This window comes from Periplaneta americana, chromosome 8 (genome assembly GCF_040183065.1).
Source record: "Periplaneta americana isolate PAMFEO1 chromosome 8, P.americana_PAMFEO1_priV1, whole genome shotgun sequence".
NCBI lineage: Eukaryota > Metazoa > Arthropoda > Insecta > Blattodea > Blattidae > Periplaneta > Periplaneta americana.
The window spans coordinates 69,379,360-69,399,535 of record NC_091124.1 but is presented as its reverse complement, the minus strand read 5'-3'; the positions used below and the strand labels follow the sequence as shown (position 1 = coordinate 69,399,535).

Here is a 20,176-nt window from a genome sequence, read left to right as displayed (position 1 = left end):
GTTCTGCTGCACCTGAGAGATCTACCTGAATCGTCAAGTCCCAGCCAAAGTGAGGTCCGGGGGTTTCGGTTTCTCTCTGGAGATACATGAATCGCCTGAAACCCATCGTCATAGCTGCCATCTACCATTATTTTCACAAACCACGAGGAATACCCGCACGGCTGACGGCCGATCCGACACCAGCAAACGCAATTAGGCAACTTGTTTTTCGAAACAGAGATGATAAAGAAAGGGGAATTGTGGACAGCGTTGGTGAAATGAAGATTAAAAACGAGAGAACCACAAAAAAACCCTAAAATTTTTTACTTTGTTTGCCACGAATACAACTCTGTCGTCGCCGAGATCTGGACTCTAGTCCGCGATCGTCGTAAGTCAACTTTTTGCTAACTGAGCTAAAGAAGAGTAATACTTATAATTATTTGTTTCATAAACACGTGTAAACTGCTGCAATATTTTTTTTACTTTTAACAAAGTGTATGCTACTTCAAATGCGTCCTGGCTTTTGAGTAAATGTACCAGCAGTTAACTATCGAAAGACTGACATGTTGACAATGAAACCATCATGGTATTCTGAAAGTGCAACGGGTAGTCTAACTGTTGCGACTATGTATTGTAAAAAGGTGCATGTATTTCGTCGAGGGCTGTAGCCAGTGTTTGTGTTATTATGTTGCCCAGTTAGGATAACACGCTGTCTCGTTTTTTCCACTCATTATTTCAATGCGCGCATGAAAAGTACACAGCATACATTAATTTAAGTACTTGTCTTGAAGAAAGTTACTAATCTTGAAAATGAATGTCCAAGAACCGAATTTATATGAAAAGTGTTGATGTTTTATCATGACCTACACAAAACAATAAATTCACGCTGCAGACACGCAGTTATTGATTCTTCTGTCTCTGGTGACAATATCTTATACGTGGAAAACACATAATTCAGCATTCTTATTTGCCTTTTCGTTCATTCAGTTTAATTCTCTGTAAGAAGTAACTTACAAATCCAGTTCTAAGTACTGGGTCATCCAATTATCTTCTGACTAGAGCTACGGTGAGAACTGCCTCAGCCGATAAGGCAACGCCTACGGCCGGACGGGGAAGTGGGGGGTGGGGTTAACTGACTTTGACCTGTCATGCGACACATTTAGTGTTGCTTGAACAGTGCAAGCAACTACACGTGTACAGTCTGATAAGAATAAATAATAGGCCTAATTATTCTATTCCACATCGAGTGTTTATTTACGATTCGTATGTCCGTACAGAATCCTCTTGTGCTGTCAGGAGATTACTTAAAAAGAAATTTCCAGGTGATCGAGTCAGTCGTGATACGATTCATAAATTAGTTAATAAATTTCGGGAAATGGGAAGTGTTCAAGATAAGAAGCGAAGAAGGTGACGTACATGCTCATAGAAGAAATTCTTGATGACATTGGACAAAGCCTGGAAAATTCCCCTAAGAAATCTCCTAATCAGATGCCAGAAATGTGTGGAAAATGGAGGCAGACAGTTCCAGTATCCCCTTGCGTTACATGGGTGAGTATATAGTAGGCTACATAGTGCACTAGAATTTATTAGGTAGTCACTCTAGCATAACAAGTAACCACTGAACCACGGATTCATATATTGTCAGGCCGACGGAAAGCGACAGCTTATCGGCCGGCACAATACCTGCCGCACTTCTGGTCAGATGATAATTGGATAACCCAATATATTACGTTTGATGTTTTATTATATATAACTTAAAACAAAATTTGGTAGTCTCATAATTTTGGTATTGGTGTTTGATGTTATAACAGTTAATGTTATTCACAGAATTTCTGTTAGTTAATCGTGTCCTTCAGCAATCTCAGTGATGCCACGGTGTTGTGTGCGGGGAGGTGTCAGTTGCGTCCCCATAAACATGTTGACGAAAAATTAATACGTTAGTTGCGTCCGGGGTTTTTAAAATATGTACGTCAGTTGCGTCCGGGGTTTTTTAAATATATACTTCAGTTGCGTCCACAGGTATCTGCCGGTTTGGGATGTTATGTTAACTTCTTAAAACTAAATAGTCCAAGGACGCGTTCTGCGACACGACAAGACAAAACTAAGTACTGTGTAGAACACGTTCTGCGACAAGACAAAACCAAGCACTGTATGGAACGCTTTCTACTACGTCACGTACAATGTAAAGGTTAAATTGGAAACACATAAGAGATATGCACGAGCCATGGCGTCAATGACAAGTGAGACCTTTATTTGTGATCGATGGATTCAAATTTAGACATCACAAGGATCTACAGAACAATATTTCGCGTTGAGTATGCTGCATGAAATCTTGTAAATGTTTCATAAAGTTAAATGTTAAAAATGAAATCATTGAAAGCAATCAAGAACACAACCATAACAAATCAGACCAAGTGTTAATCAATAGTGTGGGCAGAATTTGCAGCAGCAACAATGAGAACGACTATGGCTGTGAGTCATTTCATTCAAAACTTAATAGTCTATTATTTTATACTGCTCACCCAAATATTTACCATTTTATAGAAGTTTTGAAAGAAGTACAAAGCGAAACATACTTAAAACTACGTACTGATAGAGCTCTGCCATTTAAACAAGCACGGAGGGCGAAAGAAGCTTTTATTCGTAAAAACATGATTGATTTGCAGTAAGGTGATATAACAAGATTGGATTTCATCCGGAATCTGTCATTTAGGTTTCAACCAATACGATTGTAGTTTTATGGTCAAAATGCAACTCATGAATTTTAATACATTTTATGGTTAAAAAAGAACTCCGCCAAAATTGTATGGTGAAGATGCCACAAACAACATTTCTAACCTACCTGTAACGTTTAAATTGGTCAGTTACAGACAGTGCTAAGTTTGTAAAATGGGAAAGGACGCAACTGACGTATGATCCAAAAAATATATGGACACAACTGGTGTATAACCCAAAAATATAGGGACGCAACTGACACATAAAACTGACCATGGGCCGCAATCGCCTGTCCCCGCTATATGCATTGTAGGTGGAGGGTAGAACAAGTCCATTGTCAAACCTCTAAATTTTGACGAGGGTGAAAAATGGTGGGAAAATTTTCCTTTGAATACGTTCATTTAGAGAAAGGGTTCTTGATGTACCCTAAAGTTTCACTTCTTTTCGGAAGGGAGTAGACCATCTATGACTAATATTAGTTGATGTAAAAGTACAGTCATGTCCGAGTAATAGCTACAAGTGCAAGATGCATACATTTTTAAAGAATTAGTTTCTTGAAAAACCTATAATTGCAGTCTGTGTTGTAAGCTCGTGCAAGGTATCGTGATGAAGCTATTAAAAGGATCTGCAAGGCAATGACTCAGATGACGGCGAAAGTGACTTTACAAACGATAAAGATGATGATTATGTTGGCTGCGACGAAGAGCTAGCAATTCCTGAAAAGAGTGATAACTGTTCAGACAAATAAGAAAGGTGTAAGATGCCAGTACACATATGTATGAGTGTTTGTACCGTGTTCTAATATTTATCAGAAATCTCAATTCAGGATGTCTGATCGTCAGGAAACCTCAGCTATAACTTTCTATTGGAAGGCAATAGTGCATCAGAGGCAAAGTAGACTCGAGAATAAAAAAAAGCCCGAATTCACATAGTACATTACTACTACAAAAATCAGATTTGAGAGAAAAAAGAAATTGTTTCTTCATATTGTGATCTCTGCTAAATGACAAAGAGATTAAAGAAGTCACACAGACTGGCCGCTAATGGATAGTTCCTTCTCACCATTCAATGACATAATAACTCTATTAGCATAGTTAGCTGTGACCGATATACGTTTAAGTATTCAACCACTGTCAATGTAATACATACAATTTTATCGATATTTACTGTTGACGTTTCTCCGATGTAACTCAAGGGGGTAACATTTCCGTTACAAATTCAAAGAACCCACATTCGACTCTGTAACAGATATTGGACACTTACCTCTCTTCCAGAGAAACTGGCTGTGGACCTATTCTCAGGTTTTTATTTAAATAGTTTTTTTTAAATCGATTCTATATGAATAAACATTTATCTAGCATGATAGAATTGGCGACAGCGAGGTGGTATTTGACGAGAGAGTCCGAGATTTCTCCACGAAATTACCTGGCATTTTCTTCATAGTCTGAAAAAACTCCGGAAAAACACAACCGCGAAAACAGCCCAAACGGGATTCGTACCCACGTCTAAACACAGTCTCAGATCAGTAGGAAAACGCGCTACGTTTTTAACGGTATGAGTGTCAATGTCTCGTTTCATTGTAATCCGACAGAATGGTAGATCAAGAATTCGGGTTTCCGATGTGATGATTTAATGTCTTTTCGATTCTGCGCACATACGCGGGACTGGCTATTGTCTCCACCGTTGCTTACGAGATTATGTAGTATATACATACAGTCACGAAGCATGAGTTGTGAGTGCACTAGGAACAATAGACTGTGCAGGTACTAGTTCGCATTGTCTGTAATGAGGCGACAGTAGCGATCCTAGTGTTTAGCAACTATCTATGGATGCATATTTACTACGTATTGAGCTTCGTGACTGTATATACTAGACTGTGCTGTTAGCGTGTATAGAAAGAGTAAGAAACAAGGAAATACACAGAGTAAACATCAATCAATACTACAGTATTGAGCGTTATGGAATTGCGAAAATGAACTTTTAGATAGCGAAACGAGGCCGTATTTTATTCATTTTATAAGGCTATATTTTTTTACTTTACTCCACCATTTAACGACGTTGTATCAACTAGTAGGTTATTTAGCATCGATTAAATTGGTGATAGCGAGATGGTATTTGGCGACATGAGGCCGAGAATTCGCCATAGATTACCTGACATTCCCCTTACGGAAACCTTGGAAAAGAAAGCAGCCAGGTAATCAGCCCGAGCAGAGATCGAACCCGCGCTCGAGCGCAACTCCGGATCCTGCAGGCAAGTGCTTCAGGCGACTGAGCTACACCGCACATATCATATTAGTAAGTGCTAAATTGCAATTGGGTCAGACTATCATTATTTCAGCAACAATAAGTTTGCAAGAGCGCATTAATACCAACCATATGAGTGAGATAGTCGCTCAATTAAAACAACATTATTCGAGTTATAGTAAGCTAACATCCCTAAAGCTCTCAGTTTAATTGTTTACGCATGGTGTCCAGCCCCGTATAAAAAGCTTCAGATACATTATGCATAATTTATCTGGAGGATAATTCATTCTAAATTAAATTGGCATGCGCACTTATTTACATATTTAGAGTTATGATATTGTGGCTTAGATTCACACTAATTTAATAACTAGAACTTATCGATAATGATAATGATAGCGAAAGTGATGTTTCTTATAGCTCGTCAGCATCTATGGCTAATTGAACCCGTGAACTAAGGTTCTCAACAGCAAACACAATTTAATAGTAGACCTTACTTAATTATGGCTTTTAAGGAACCCGGAGGTTCACTGTCGTCTTCACATAAGCCCGCCATCGGTTCCTATCCTGAGCAAGATTAATTCAGTCTCTACCATCATATCCCATCTCCCTCAAATCCATTATAATATTATCCTCCCATCTACGTTTTTAGTAGGTTATTTTACGACGCTTTATCAACATCTTAGGTTATTTAGCGTCTGAATGAGGTGAAGGTGATAATGCCGGTGAAATGAGACCGGGGTCCAGCACCGAAAGTTACCCAGCATTTGCTCATATTGGGTTGAGGGAAAACCTCTGAAAAAACCTCAACCAGGTAACTTGCCCCGACCGGGAATCGAACCCGGGCCATCTGGTTTCGCGGCCAGACGCGCTAACCGTTACTCCACAGGTGTGGACCCCATCTACTCCTCGGACTCCCCAAAGGTATTTTTAATATTACAACCATATGAAAAACTGAATTTGAGAAAAATTGTGACTTGTGGGGTTTCTGCAATTCACGACTGAACTGTCTGGCGGTTTTACGTCCATAAAATACGAACACAACACTGTTGCCAGACTAAATCTCTGGACATAAATAAGCTCACAACAAGGTGATTCGTGACATATATTACCAACACAAACGTACAATTTTACTTAATTATACTTTTAACTGCATATACAGGGTGATTCACGAGGATTTACCGTCCCTTACGGAGCTTATTTCCGAGGACATACTGAGCAAAAAATGTCATATAAACATGGGTCCTATTCTCAATATTTTCAGAGTTACACTAATTTGAAATTGTTTGTAAAATACCATTATTCTTGAGTTTTAAGAGTAAAAGAATATTACAGATAAAGAATGAACTATTCAGGGGTATCATTTGTTTAATTAGCTATTATTCTGAAGCTAAAAATGTGTTGTGAATTCCATAGTTGTTTCGTACAGATTTTTTTTTTTTCATTTTTAACATTTACCACAACAATTGTTACAAATCACGTCACTCGTGTAAATTCTTCAAGACTGGACATTAGGATGCATAATGAAACTGTAAAGAATCAAGTTCCTAAACTCGTATGAATTGTAACAATTTTTGTGATAAATGCGTAAGATTATTTTTTTTAGTTAAAAATTGAAAAACATAATCTGTACAAAGCAAATGACAACATATTTTTAGCTTCAGAACGCTAGCCAATTAAAGAAATGATACTTATGAACAGTTCATTCTCTATTTTGTAATATTCTTTTATCCCTAAAATTAAAGAAATAAAGCATTTTACAAACAACTTCAAATTAGTGTAACTTTGAAAATATTGAGATTAGGACACATGTTTATATGACATTTTTTGCTCAGAATGTCTTCGGAAATAAGCTCCGTAAGTGACGGTAAATCCTCGTGAATCACCCTGTATTATTGAACGTCGAAATTGAAGATGGGTAACAAATGGCCGATAAATTTTACCTGAAGCCTTCTATCAGGGACCATAACACACGGGACTCACGGCTTCACTTCTCTCTCGGAGTAAAATTCATTTCCATCGACTAGGTTTCAATCTGCGACAGAAAGAACAAAGAGTGAAATACAAATGAAGGAGAGAAAAAAGAAAGAAAGAAAAAGAAAGAAAGCCTGTAAAGGGTGATAAAATGAAAATATAGGCAAAAAAGAAAAAGAAAAAATTAAAGAAGTGGAGGGAAGGAGGAGAGATCAAAGGAAAGAAATGGAAAGTAACAAAAAATTAAGTGATAATAAAAGAATAAAGAACTACAGGAAGAAAGGAAGGAACAATTAAAAGAAAAAGGGAGCAACAATAAATAAATAAAAGCACGGAAACGGAGAAGTAATTAAAAAGAGAACAAGGGGAATATAGATTAAAGTACTTCAGTAAAATAAATCAGCTGGATTAATTATATGGATGTCTTTAATCCTCCTCTGATAAATAATCTGAACAGTTTACGGTAAACAGTTTTGTTAAGAATCCAGTGGAGGGAAATATGGATAAATCAAATAATGTTTATTATAGAACTTATCTAAATAAGTAGACTTAGTGGGTGACTAAGAATGCTACATAACTAACACAGTCCAGAGGTACTAGATAATGAAGACAATACTTGATTGAGCGACCATAGATAAAATTAATGCATCACAGGGTGTGTTTATTGTCCGATATGAATATGCATTACTGCATGCATGCATGCATGCTTGCTTGCACGCAAATATGCAGTAATATAGGGGTTATACTGAATGACATTGGAAGCAATTCAATATAAGGAACACAAGATTGGACACACTTCCTTAGGACGCAACGCCCACCTGATGAAAGGCAAATTTATTTTTAAACTTTACTTTGCTGTCTGTTCTGTAACTTCACCTTCTGATCAAGAGATTTACATATCACTGATCGACATTACTTAGCCAGTCCGATCTCCGGACTTGAACCGATTTGCTTTTCTTGTGATGACATGTCCGGAATCTCGTGTACGAAACACCAGTGGGTTCTAAGGATCTGGTTTCCAGAATAACAGCAGCTTGCAGCTCGTTTCAGGACAGTTCAGGACTAATTACAATATTTAAACAAAACATAATTCGTTATTGTAATGTTATTAAATCTCGCGCCATAACATAGTAGTCTGAGACATCACGCCTAGGGCTCGCGTTACTGGATGCGCGCTAGTTCAAGTCCGTATGAAAAAGAATTTTTCTTTTGGAATTTGGGCCAATGTATGGAATCGATGCTCATCTAGCATGAATGAATCTGAGGAGCTACAGCATGAAAGATAGCAGGCTGAGGTATGTGGATTCAAGGCCTTGGACCTTCATGGGCTGTTGGCGCCATAGCTTGATCGGATATCGTACTCGTACTATACGTCTTTACCTCCCCTTCAAATATTAAGTGGATGTAATGCAGCCATTTTAAAACTTCTGTCTAGCTTAACTTAACTACCATTTCATGTCAACATATCATAGCTTAGCTTAGCGTTTTTGTATGTAGTAGGCTTTATTCATTTCTTTACGGAAAGCAGCCTAAGATTGATCTGCTTCGGTATTTGTAACAAAGGTAACACAGTGAACTTGCCAAGGCCAGTTCATATCTTTATTAACAAGCTGTAATTATGAAACAGATCTTTGACACTACGTTTTTTACTTGGCCGAGATTAAGAGCTTTATAAAAAGTACCTCATGTCCCATGTAGGAATCTTATCAATAATATGGTACTATATTATGTTGCGATTTAATCCAGCCGTATATAGTAAGAGCACAAATCGGAGATAAGTGATCATACACGTAACACATGATTAGTTTACAAAGATAACAAAGCCATGAGTAGGGGGTGTGTTTCAATATCTCACATGTATCGACAGTTGCTTGTCTCCAAGGTAACTCAAATTCGTTTTGAATTTCAAACATTTTTATGCATTTCTTAGAGGTACATACGTAATATCTGGCTTAGGATATATAGGTGCTCTAACCGAGGCTTGATCCTGGAGTCTTATGCTACGTTTACACGGCGACATTTAGAGCGAGAGAAAGTCTGAAGTATCAGGAGAACTATCTAACAGAGTGTTCACACGGTGACAGAATATAGCTTCTCTAAACCCATTACCGAGCACTCATTAGAATTATAGAATTATATAATATTCTAAACCAGTGGTCGTCAGCACTCGCTGAAATGGGTAAAGGGTAAGCGGAGCAACATGATTTGCCCCGTCGTGCAGCAGGAAGAGGTAGAGAGCATACCCGCCAGCAGCCACGAATGCACGCTGTAAATATTGGGAATGAATTTGAATAAGGAATAAAGAAAAGTTTCCTTCCCAAGCAGGATTCGAACCACGAAAGTCTTATTTACCAGTCTATCGTGCTCTGGAGTGAACAAGGCTCTGAAATCAGCTACAAGGGTCGGTCCGTTTTTTTTTGTCACTACTGTACAGTACTTCATCCCTCGATATTGGTGTACCCATATTCGAAAAAAAATCATAACTTACAAGTGAATGGAAATTTCTCTGTCAAAGTTTGTGACAATATATTAAAGAACATTTTGTACAATTTAGTGACACAGCAATACAAACTAAGTTTATATTATAATGGAAATAAAACAAAATATATAAAAAATAGGTCAATAATTTTATGTTGTATTGAAGATAAAAGCAAGGTGAAATATTAACGAAATTTTAGCAGTAAAAAGTTCAAGCTTTCTGTATATATGATAAAAATTTGAACTTGTATTTCGGCCCCCTTCCGTCTGGACACGTGTGTACGTACGTCCATGTTCAAACCTGATCGGAGCATGACTAAACATATCTTGGAGATGACGGCACTCCACTGTCAATCTCGGGATAACCAAACTACAGTATCTGTCATACCTGTTGTGTACAGTAACGTTCACTTTCGGATGTAATACATCAAACATGTGTCGGAATTAAGTGGAATCATCAGTAGAACTTTTGGGTTATAGGAAAGTGAATTAAAACTGTGCGCAGTTATTTATAGTTGAGCATACTTTACACTAGAGTGACGTTAAGACATTTCTATTTCAATGTATTTTACGGGTGACGATAGAATTAGGATAGATAGTGTCCAAGAAAATGGATTCTTGTTCTGTAGGATAATTGACAGGAGATAGTTGTCACAAACTAATACCCAATCTACTGCCTTGTTGGACGTGAAAACCTTGCCTGATCAAGACAGGCAATAATTATTGTGGTGCAGACTGAGAAAACCGAAGGACATAGAGTCTGTTTGTTATCAACATCTGAAAATATACTGCAGTGACAAATATACACATCTCTTTGGACGAAAATGTTGTAATCCATATACAGGGACATCATTTTATTTTTACTTCAATTTTTATTGTATCTGAGTTTTTGAATGTATTTCACTCCTACTCCCTCTACTAGTAAACTTCAACCGTCTTCCACACAGAACCGAGGCCGCGTATGTAGTAATGAGTTAGTGAGTATAGTACGTTCCAGAAATATGTTCGCGTTTTCCGTGACGAAAGAGCTTTCAATATTGAATCATATTTTCGCACAGGTACTGTCGTCCGTTTGCCTACGTCGCATTCCGGTTTCCCCCACCTGCTTCTGTTCGTCCCTCTGTAAAGTCTAGTAGCTGGGCTGTCTTAGCGCTTTTCTGAAAACATTAATTTCTGTTAGGAATTGGACGTCTACGTAATATTGTACAACTGTTTAAAATAACTTAAATAAAAGGGCCTTGTTAAGTAATTAACTGTCACGTGATTTCCCCCCATTTTCTACGACAAAACCACTTGAACGGACAGTAGATAGCATTTCTGAGTAATTTTATCTTTTCGGATCGGACAGAAGTGAAGATTGAATTTACACTACGTAAGGTACTCTTTTACAGAGTAGGTATAGAATTATTTCAACATGAGTTATTCGTACGAAGGACGAAACTGGTAATTGGAATTAGGAACAATAGTCTACAGTGCGATAATATGCACAAAAGAACTGAAGCCTGTATCGAAATGGAACGGCCACCATTTTCAAAAATGTGTTTAAATATCCATATTATGATTATTTTTCAATTTAACTTCATTCTCTATATTGTACGCTAATGTGCTGTAACAGTACAATATACAGGACTGCATAATTAATACGTCCGAATGGATAGCTCAATTCGTGAGTAAAAACACTAAGTGTTAATACAGTACTGTATTTTGATTAAACAAAAACCTAATGAAAATTATCAAACTCAAAATTGCGATATTTCCTAGTTTACATAAATGGATGAACTACTTTTCTTCCCTCCTATACCTAGTGAAGTGATTTGTATTTTACGCCAGTATCATCGAACTCCAGTCTTGGAAGGGGAGCAAGCGGTGTTTCCGGTTCTAGACCTTTAATCCAGAGATATAGCCAGGTTAATATTAACAATGTTAGTAAAAATAAAATGATGTCCCTGTAGAAGACATAGACGGTTATAAAGAAGGGTTTACGACAGGTAACAGAAGACCTCGCCGACAGAAAGAAAAAATTCTCTCTTATACCTGGCCAGTGTGTATATACAAATTGCTATACAAGATTGCAAAATAATAATAATGATTCTGATGAATTAGTGGACGATTAGTCATTCTCAGTACCTCCTGACAAAGAGCGGGAGTCAATAAATTTATCATTTTCACGAGTAGGAATATCACCCTTAAAGCAGAGGAGACTCAGCAGTGAACAAAAACTTGCTCTTGGGAAGAGAAAGTTAGCACAAGCTTAATCAACTATCAAAGGTAGACTGGAAAAAGCCCTTCACGTTACATTGAATACGAGTTCAAACATTTCAGAAGAAGATTTGGTTGCTCTTGGTAGGAATTATAAGGACCTTCTTGATTCTGTTAAAAGTTCCTTACAAACGGCATTGACAGTTCAAGAGAAAATACGACTTGTTTCAGTTGCGCCACGAAGCTGGTCATTAAGGAAAGAATTTGGAGTATAAGAGTATATTGTAAGAAAGGCGAAGTCACGTGGTTTGTTCTTTTGCACCACAAAGAAGACTAGCCATCCCGTGCCTGAGAATGTTAAGACAGTACGCATGTGTAGTACTAGTTGATTTTTCCGAAAATTATACATTTATAGATCAAGATGTGGTTCAAGGCTACCACTGGACAAATGACCAGGCGCCTCTCCACCTGGTAGTTGTTTATATGCACCAGGATGAAACACCAACTGTTTCCAAGCCCATTTCTCTATGTATAGTAAATGACTGTTTGATGCATGTAACCAGTAATTCTAACCATTTTCACAAAGTTTTAATTCAACACCTCAAAACATTAGACAAGAATATGAAGAAAATTTTTTACTTTAGTGATGGAGCCACATCTCAGTATAAAAACAGGAAGAATTTTGTTAATTTAGTTCATCATAAAAATGGTTTTGGAATAGATGCAGAAAGTTATTTATTTTGCCACAAGCCATGGGAAAAGCCCTTGTGATGCTATTAGTGGGACAACGAAAAGACTACCAATAAAAGCCAGCTTGCAGCGTCCATATATGGACCACATTTTGACAGTCAGAGATCTATACAAATTTTAAAATGAACATATTGCTGGAGTGAAATATTTTTATGTCAATAAAGATGATATTTGTCTCACGGAAGTGGAACTGATAGAACGATTTAATAACTCTGTACGAATTCTTGGTACAAGAGAAAACCACTCATATGTACCATTAGATGACAGATATTTGAGAGTTTCCACAGTTTCATTGTCATATAAATTCGTTGATATATCTGTAATAAAATAGGTATGAAATATAAAAAGTAAGTAAACCTAAATATGCAATAAAAGAGTCATGGATCAGAGTCAGTAAAATTCATTGTCAATTATGCATATCAATGATAGAAATGTTGTATCTTTTCCAAGAATGAAAAATACACGACAGTTTTGTTTGTACCGAAAGTACAGATAATGAGTAATCTTCTGTAAAAATTACATAATTTTTATAGGCTATGCCTTTTCACACAATAAATTAAAAAAGAAATACTTGAAAAAACACCTTTTCTTTTCATTTCAGCCAAGGTCAAACAGTAGATCAAGATATTTCAGAAGTCAGAATGAGGCAATACAACACTACTATAACTGGAAAAAATTTCGTGAATTTCTCTGCAGTAGCATATCTGTAATTATTTTTTTTCCTTTCAGACAGAGCGCCAAGAGTATGTACAGCCCCGTATACTCAATTGAACATTTCTTGAAAACTACTGTACCATAGAAAAAATACTGTATTTCCCTTCTTATGATACATCAATAATTGTTCAGACTAAGTTTCACTCAAATTTGGAATTTGACCGCCACAAGTTTTTGGCGAAATTTACTGATTTGAGATGAAATGACTCTGATAACGTTAGCAAAATTACGAAAACAATTACATCAGTAGGTATATCTAGCAAAGAGTTAATATTAGTTTAAATAAATATGTGTGTTCTATTACATTTTAGTGAAATATTAATGAATGCTTAAATTTATTAATATTCTGGCGTGAGAGACGTGGCAACGTTCAGAAGGATTCATGCAGCTGACGTACTCTGCACAGACGTACAGCTCAGCTGACTTGAGATCAAGCTCCCTGTCCATAGGTCTCCTACCGAGTGGATGGCAGTTTAATTTATTGGTCTGACCCAATATTTTGGGTTTGCCCTGAAACATCGAATAGCTCACAATAAAATTTTTAAGGAAAAATTATATAAACAGGTTTCAAACAAAAGTGATTAAGACATAAGACAAATAAATAGAAACTAGTATAATTTAAATTGAATGTACACCATAAAGATGCTGACGAAATATCGCTACAGAAAGTTTTATTATAGTGGTGACGATGGCAGGAAATCGATAAACAACTTACAATGCCATTTCACAGCTCAGGAATATCATATATTATTAATTTATGGAGAAAGTCGTCGTAATTCAAGTGCGGCAAGAAGGATGTACCGTCAACGTTTTCCGCAAAGAAGGTTACCTAATCGGCGAACTTTTGTAGCAGTTACTCAACGATTATTAGAAACTAGGTGTCTCTTACCTCGTTTCGAAAATCACACGACAAAAAATTTCTTTAAAAATGATACTGCTTTACGGAAGCGGGAGAGATTAAAATTTTTTATTAGAAAAAAATTTCGTGTGATTTTGTGCAGTAAACCATTATTGTTTCTTTTTTAGACGTACAATGAAAAAATGGAGCAATATTGTTAAATAAAATGGAAATTTACCATAATAATAATAATAATAATAATAATAATAATAATAATAATAATTATTATTATTATTATTATTATTTATTTTAGCTGGCAGAGTTAAGGCCATAAGGCCTTCTCTTCCACTCAACCAGCAAAAAGTATACATACATATGTATGAACTTACAAAGAATTCAACAATTTGATTTAGATAAGAGCTACATGTATACAAGAGTTATTTACGAATTAAACAACAAAATACTATGAACCATTAATTAAACACTGAAATACAAACTATGTAGCAGAATTAAGCAAAAATAGCCTAGATAGAATCTTAATATATTTCAAATAATGTTAGATAATAGAAAGAGATTATTATGAGACAATTTTGAAAATACAGCACTATCAGGATGCATGTCTAAATGAAGGAGGGGTGGTATTCATAGACATTTCGCAGCACGCGCTACGAGCGTACTAAGCTAGCCCCGGCTATCCACTGGTTACTAGTACAGAATTCAAATCATATCCTATCGCTAGCACTGGTTTATGAATACGAAAAAACGCTGATAATCCACCGAAAGCCCGCGCTAAAAATGTCTATGAATACGGCCCTCATAGTTTAAGTCAGTATGATTGGAGTGAAATGCTAAGAAGGTTATCTTTTAAGCCGTTTTTAAAAGAGTTTATTGTCTTCCAGCCCCTAATACTTTGTGACAGGGAATTCCATTGTCGCGAGGTGGATACTGTAAAAGATGATGAATAACGAGATGTTCTATGAAGAGGTATGCTAACGCACCACAGATAAGTGATCTGGTATTTACGTGGTATTAATGAGACTGAAAGTTTGTATTTGCTGCTCGTTTTATGTAAACAACAGTTGTCCTGGTCCGTCCCTGCATTAGAACAGAGCATCTGTTTTGTACCGGTATGTGTGGACCCGCTTGAGCTATACTGTGTACTTGTAAACCCCTCATCCCCATCCAGCAACGTTGTCAAACGTCTAATATTGTAAACTTTAATAATTAGTTAAATATTGCAATTACAAAAATATTGTAAGGACATATTTTCTTCAATAATTTCAAGGGAAAAAATTGTTCCCTTGAAATTATTCAAATCTGCTTTACAGGGAGCTTTACCTGAAAGACTAGATTTGCACATATTTTCTTCCTTATGACATGAATAATCATCAGTTACAATAATGGCACTTATACCCCTTACACTCTGTATGTTATGTATGTGTATACACATATAAAGACACCCATTCTTTCACATATTGCTCAAATTTATATATGATGGGTCTGATGTTGAACTTGTGTTCTATTACAACGCACTCCAAGAATCTTCACGCAGCTGCACTCTCGCCTGGACCACACTCACTGTCAAAACTCGCTGCTGTTCCCCAAGCTTCCAGAGGCTTCCGTGCCAGTAGAATGCGGCCCGTCTCCAGGACTTTCTACCTGTCTCCACCAGCGCGCGGCAGCACAAAAGCTGTTAGGGTAGGGTTGCCAGTAGTTGACATGTAAGGGAAAATCTTTGGCAAAACAATTACTTGAATTTTTCTAAGAGATATGACAATTTGTACCGTACGTGATATTCAAAAGCGAATAATGGATCCAAAAGTACAATTTTTACAACATCTTCAGGCAATGAATCATGGTACATGCACAATAGCCAAGTACTTGACCAAGAAAAACAAAAATATAACCAGGCGTTCACCACTGGTTGGCCGTGTTACTCATTTTCATTAAAAAGTCATATACAATACATAATCTAGACATAGGCCTAATACTAAAATTAAACATATTTAAAGGAGCGCCTTTCTTGGCATTTGCCATGATCTATCTACATAAGAGTTCTTCCTCCTCAGGTGTCAGAATAGTTGGGGGTTCCATTTTCCTGGCCAAAGGCACATGCTCTTTCAATTCATTAATTAAAGTTGAATGAGAAATGTTGAATTGTCTCTCTGCTTGTCTTCCCTTCCCACCACCTCGTACAAATTTTAATGCATTTCTTAAGTCATCTTCACTATATTTGAAAAAAAAGCCTCTTTCCCTTCTCTTCTGCTATTTTCTTAGAATCGAATCAAAATCAGGCTGTTACAGTCAGGCATGACTTCATTAGATAGGCCTATATTTAGATCTACTCAACCATGTTTGTTCATTCAATATATAAAGTATATATTCTATGTAACTATAATCAATTTGAAAACTAAAATAGTTCCTCTATAAGATGCAATTATTGCCTCGAGCTTAAATATTTAATATAACATATAAATACAGATGGTCATTTACTAGTTGCTTAAAAAGTGAATATTTCTAGTAATTGGACATTTTGGTCATTTACTGGGTTTTCACACTATGTTAGTTTTTCTTCATTTAATGATAAATTCAGCAATATAACACAATGCAAATGATAATTAATTTGTCCTTAACTATACATTTACTAATATTTGACCAGGGTGGCCAATTGAGGGGTATGCCGGAAGAAAGGCGGATAGACCTATACGCCATTCTTCGGGAAAACGGTTTAAGGGGATGCGCTACTGAAAAATGACAGTTTTTGAAGAAATTTCATGTTTTTTTATTCTACTCTTCATATGCTAAATTCCAATGCTCCATTACCACAACCTGTGTTTCAGCTATAATATGCACTATAAAAAAAACATAGAAAACTCTTGTTTTAGATTCCAAAAAACGGTTTCCAAAAATAAACGTGTTATTTTCAAATTTTATTTTTAAAAGAGTTATTTCTTGACTTAGATCATTGAAATTTTCCTGATTAATTCACAATCATGATCATAATATGCTGTTAAAATTTCAATACATTATCTCTTAAAATGTAGAAATTAGAAAATTCAGTAGCGCATCCCCTTAAAATGTAGTGAATAATTATAGTAGCGAAATTTTGTTTTGATTATGCTGTGCATACCTGCAGGACAGGGCTGCATGCGTGTATAACACTTTATTCAGGTGCGTTTTAAAATCTTAGATTGCATGTATCTCAATTCACCATATTGACGTATACGCCCTTTTTCCGGCTAACTCCTCAATTATTGATTATGTAGTGGTCAATATTTGGTTTTTAATAAATATTTTACATGGTTAAGAAAACATAGTTGAGTAGACCTAAATATGTCTAATGAAGGCATGCCTGACTGTACTCTAATAGCTGATTTTGTTTCGATTCTAGGAAAATGGCAGAAGAAAAGGGAAAGAAGAGTTTTTTTTTTAATATAGTGAAGATGACTTAAGAAATGTATTAAAATTTGTACGAGGTGGTGGAAAGGGAAAATAAACAGGGAGACAATTCAACATTCCTCATTCAACTTTAATTAATGAATTGAAAGAGCATGTGTCTTTGGCCAGAAAAATGGAATCCCCAACTATTCTGACCCTGAGGAGGAAGAATTCTTATGTAGATACTGTAGATCATGGCAAATGCCAAGAAAGGCGCTCCTTTAAATATGTTTAATGTTAGTATTAGGCCTATGTCTAGATTATGTATTGTATATGATATAGCCTACACGAAAAAATCCACACATTTTAAATTAAAACGAAAAACATACACGAACACACGAAGATGTTTAAAATTAAAACGAAAAAGTACAGAACAAAACGAGATATTTTTCATTAATATTTACTTACTTACAAATTGCTTTTAAGGAACCCGCAGGTTTATTGCCGCCCTCGCATAAACCCGCCATCGGTCCCTATCCTCATCACATCTTCAAATCAATTTTAATATTATCCTCCCACCTACGTCTCGGTCTCCCCAAAGGTCTTTTTCCCTCCGGTCTCCCAACCAACATTCTATATGCATTTCTGGATTCGCCCATAAGTGAATTTTTCATTAATACGAAAATAAATACACGAACAAAACTAGATATTTCAAATTAAGATTAAAAACATACACAAACAAAATTAGAACGAGTATACAAAGGATTGTGTTCACTTACAGAAACAAAGGCTATTAGGCCTATATACATTCTGTAAGCAAAGATATCGCGAAAATCGAGAAAAGAAGATGGAGTTGAAGTGAAGTCCGAAAGAGGTTTGGAAAACTGAAACTAAAAATATACACGAACAAAACTAGGTAGTTTAAAGTACAAAAACAAAAAACGCACACAAAAATCTACACAGTCTATATGAAAACAAAAAGTTACTTATACACGAACGAAAGTAGGAAGTTTTAATCAGAAGTAAAAACATATGCGCACAAAACTAGATAATTAGTATAAGTTACACAGCATTTGATAATTTTGTGGATGACGTATTGTACACAAAAATATAATAACACGGCGGACTTTTTAGTTTTGCTATTTAGAAACGCACTTGCATATTCAATTAGTTATTTCTGAACTAACTACTGACAAGTAGCTTATCGTACGTCACCTGTATAATAATGAGGTTGCCAACATGTCCACCTTCAAGACGGTTTCTGGTTCATAGCACTTGAAAATAACGAGAAAAACTGCGGTGCAGGATTACAGGAATTCTAAAAGTAAGGTGAGTGATAATACCAACATAATCTTAGTGTCATAGACTGTATAATAAATCCTGAAATACCACAGGTGAGCTACAAACTAATGCAAGAATCGGAATATAGAAGTGCTGCGTGCAGTATATGCTATGAAAAACTCGTTCTGTGCTATTGAGTAGCGAATGTGTTTACCGTTAGACCCTATAATGCGTTAAGAGTAGAGAAAATACAATTGGTCCTTATATAGGCATCTTCTTAGCGGACATACTCGCCTCTTTGTAATATAACAAAAATAAGCTAAGTTATGTATGTTTTTTCTAACGGATATAAAGTAACAGAAGGAAATCTATTCAGTTTATTCGGTTATTTGGAATACAACAAATTAATATTTAAGTAGGCTATATTTATAAGCAATAGCTACGTATAAGGCGTTTATAATTGAAGAAATGCTTAGTCACAGTACAGTAGAGTCTCGTTAATCCGAACTAATTGGGACCAAGACCTATTCGGATTACAAGATTTTCAGATAATCGAAATATTTCCTGTAATGCAATGCAAGCATGCTATTCACGAGCGCTGAGAGACGGTGGTGGGAGTACCCTGTTGCTATTTTTAGAACCACTACCTGCCTGCTTGATTTTATGAACATAATAGATGTGTAAATTATGTACAGAAAACACTAATTGTTGTAAGTACCCTTGAATGTGCTATTTTCATAATTTTTTTTAAGTAAAAGAAATTGAGTGAATTTATACATTTTTTTTCTTTTTGCTACTTTGTACTATTACAATAAATTTAGTTTTTTCTTAAAATAATTTTGTTCGGATCAATCTGATTTTCGGATTAGCGTAATTCGAATTAACGAGACTCTACTGTATTTAGATATATTTCTGTCATTGTATATTACAGTACCTATGTTATAAAATACATATAACTTATTTTAGTTATATTACAAAGAGGGAAGATGTCCACTAAGATGACACCTATATAATAACAGTAATAATAATAATAATAATAATACATAGTTTTATTTTCCTTGGCGTAATTAAGGTCATGAGGCCTTCTCTTCCACTCAACCAGGATGAAAGCACATATAGGAAAATACATATGAAGAGTCCACTGCAAGAATGATGGATGTCATTTGGAATACATTTTGCAGGAGAAGCAATTGAAAGTTTGAAATGCTTAGCGCTCAAAGCTTAACTGTGATTTTCCGATCATTACTGGACAATGACTATCAGTGTTAATGCCATATAACTCTGTATGTACATTCTATATGTCTTAAGCTATGCATTGACAGTCTTGGTCCATTTTCGACAAGAAAGTGACATCCATCATTCTTGCAGTGGACTCTTCATATATAAGTATTAACTTAAGAAAAAAGATTGAATACATATGAACACAATCACAAAATTAAAGGAAAGGTATAATTAATATAATCAATATGAGTTACTTTGAAATAATGACAATTGTCTAGAAATTAGTGTTAATGGAAATAACAAAATACTAAAGCCGTGTCTCAAAGCTAGATTTTCAGCTGAAGTGAACTAGATAGTTGTCTAAAAAGCCGGATGTGACGGCAGAAGTCATTATCCAAAGCTACATAG

The 20,176-nt window shown here is 35.8% G+C and overlaps 1 long non-coding RNA gene across 1 annotated transcript in view; it reads right to left on the bottom strand.

Moving 5' to 3' along the window:
• The window catches only part of LOC138704803 (uncharacterized), a 98,778-nt gene that overhangs the window by 57,138 nt on the left and 21,464 nt on the right, over positions 1-20,176 (bottom strand). The window contains exon 2 of the long non-coding RNA XR_011333437.1: positions 6,879-6,970. This is a non-coding gene — a long non-coding RNA (uncharacterized lncRNA). The remainder of the gene's footprint in view (positions 1-6,878; positions 6,971-20,176) is intronic.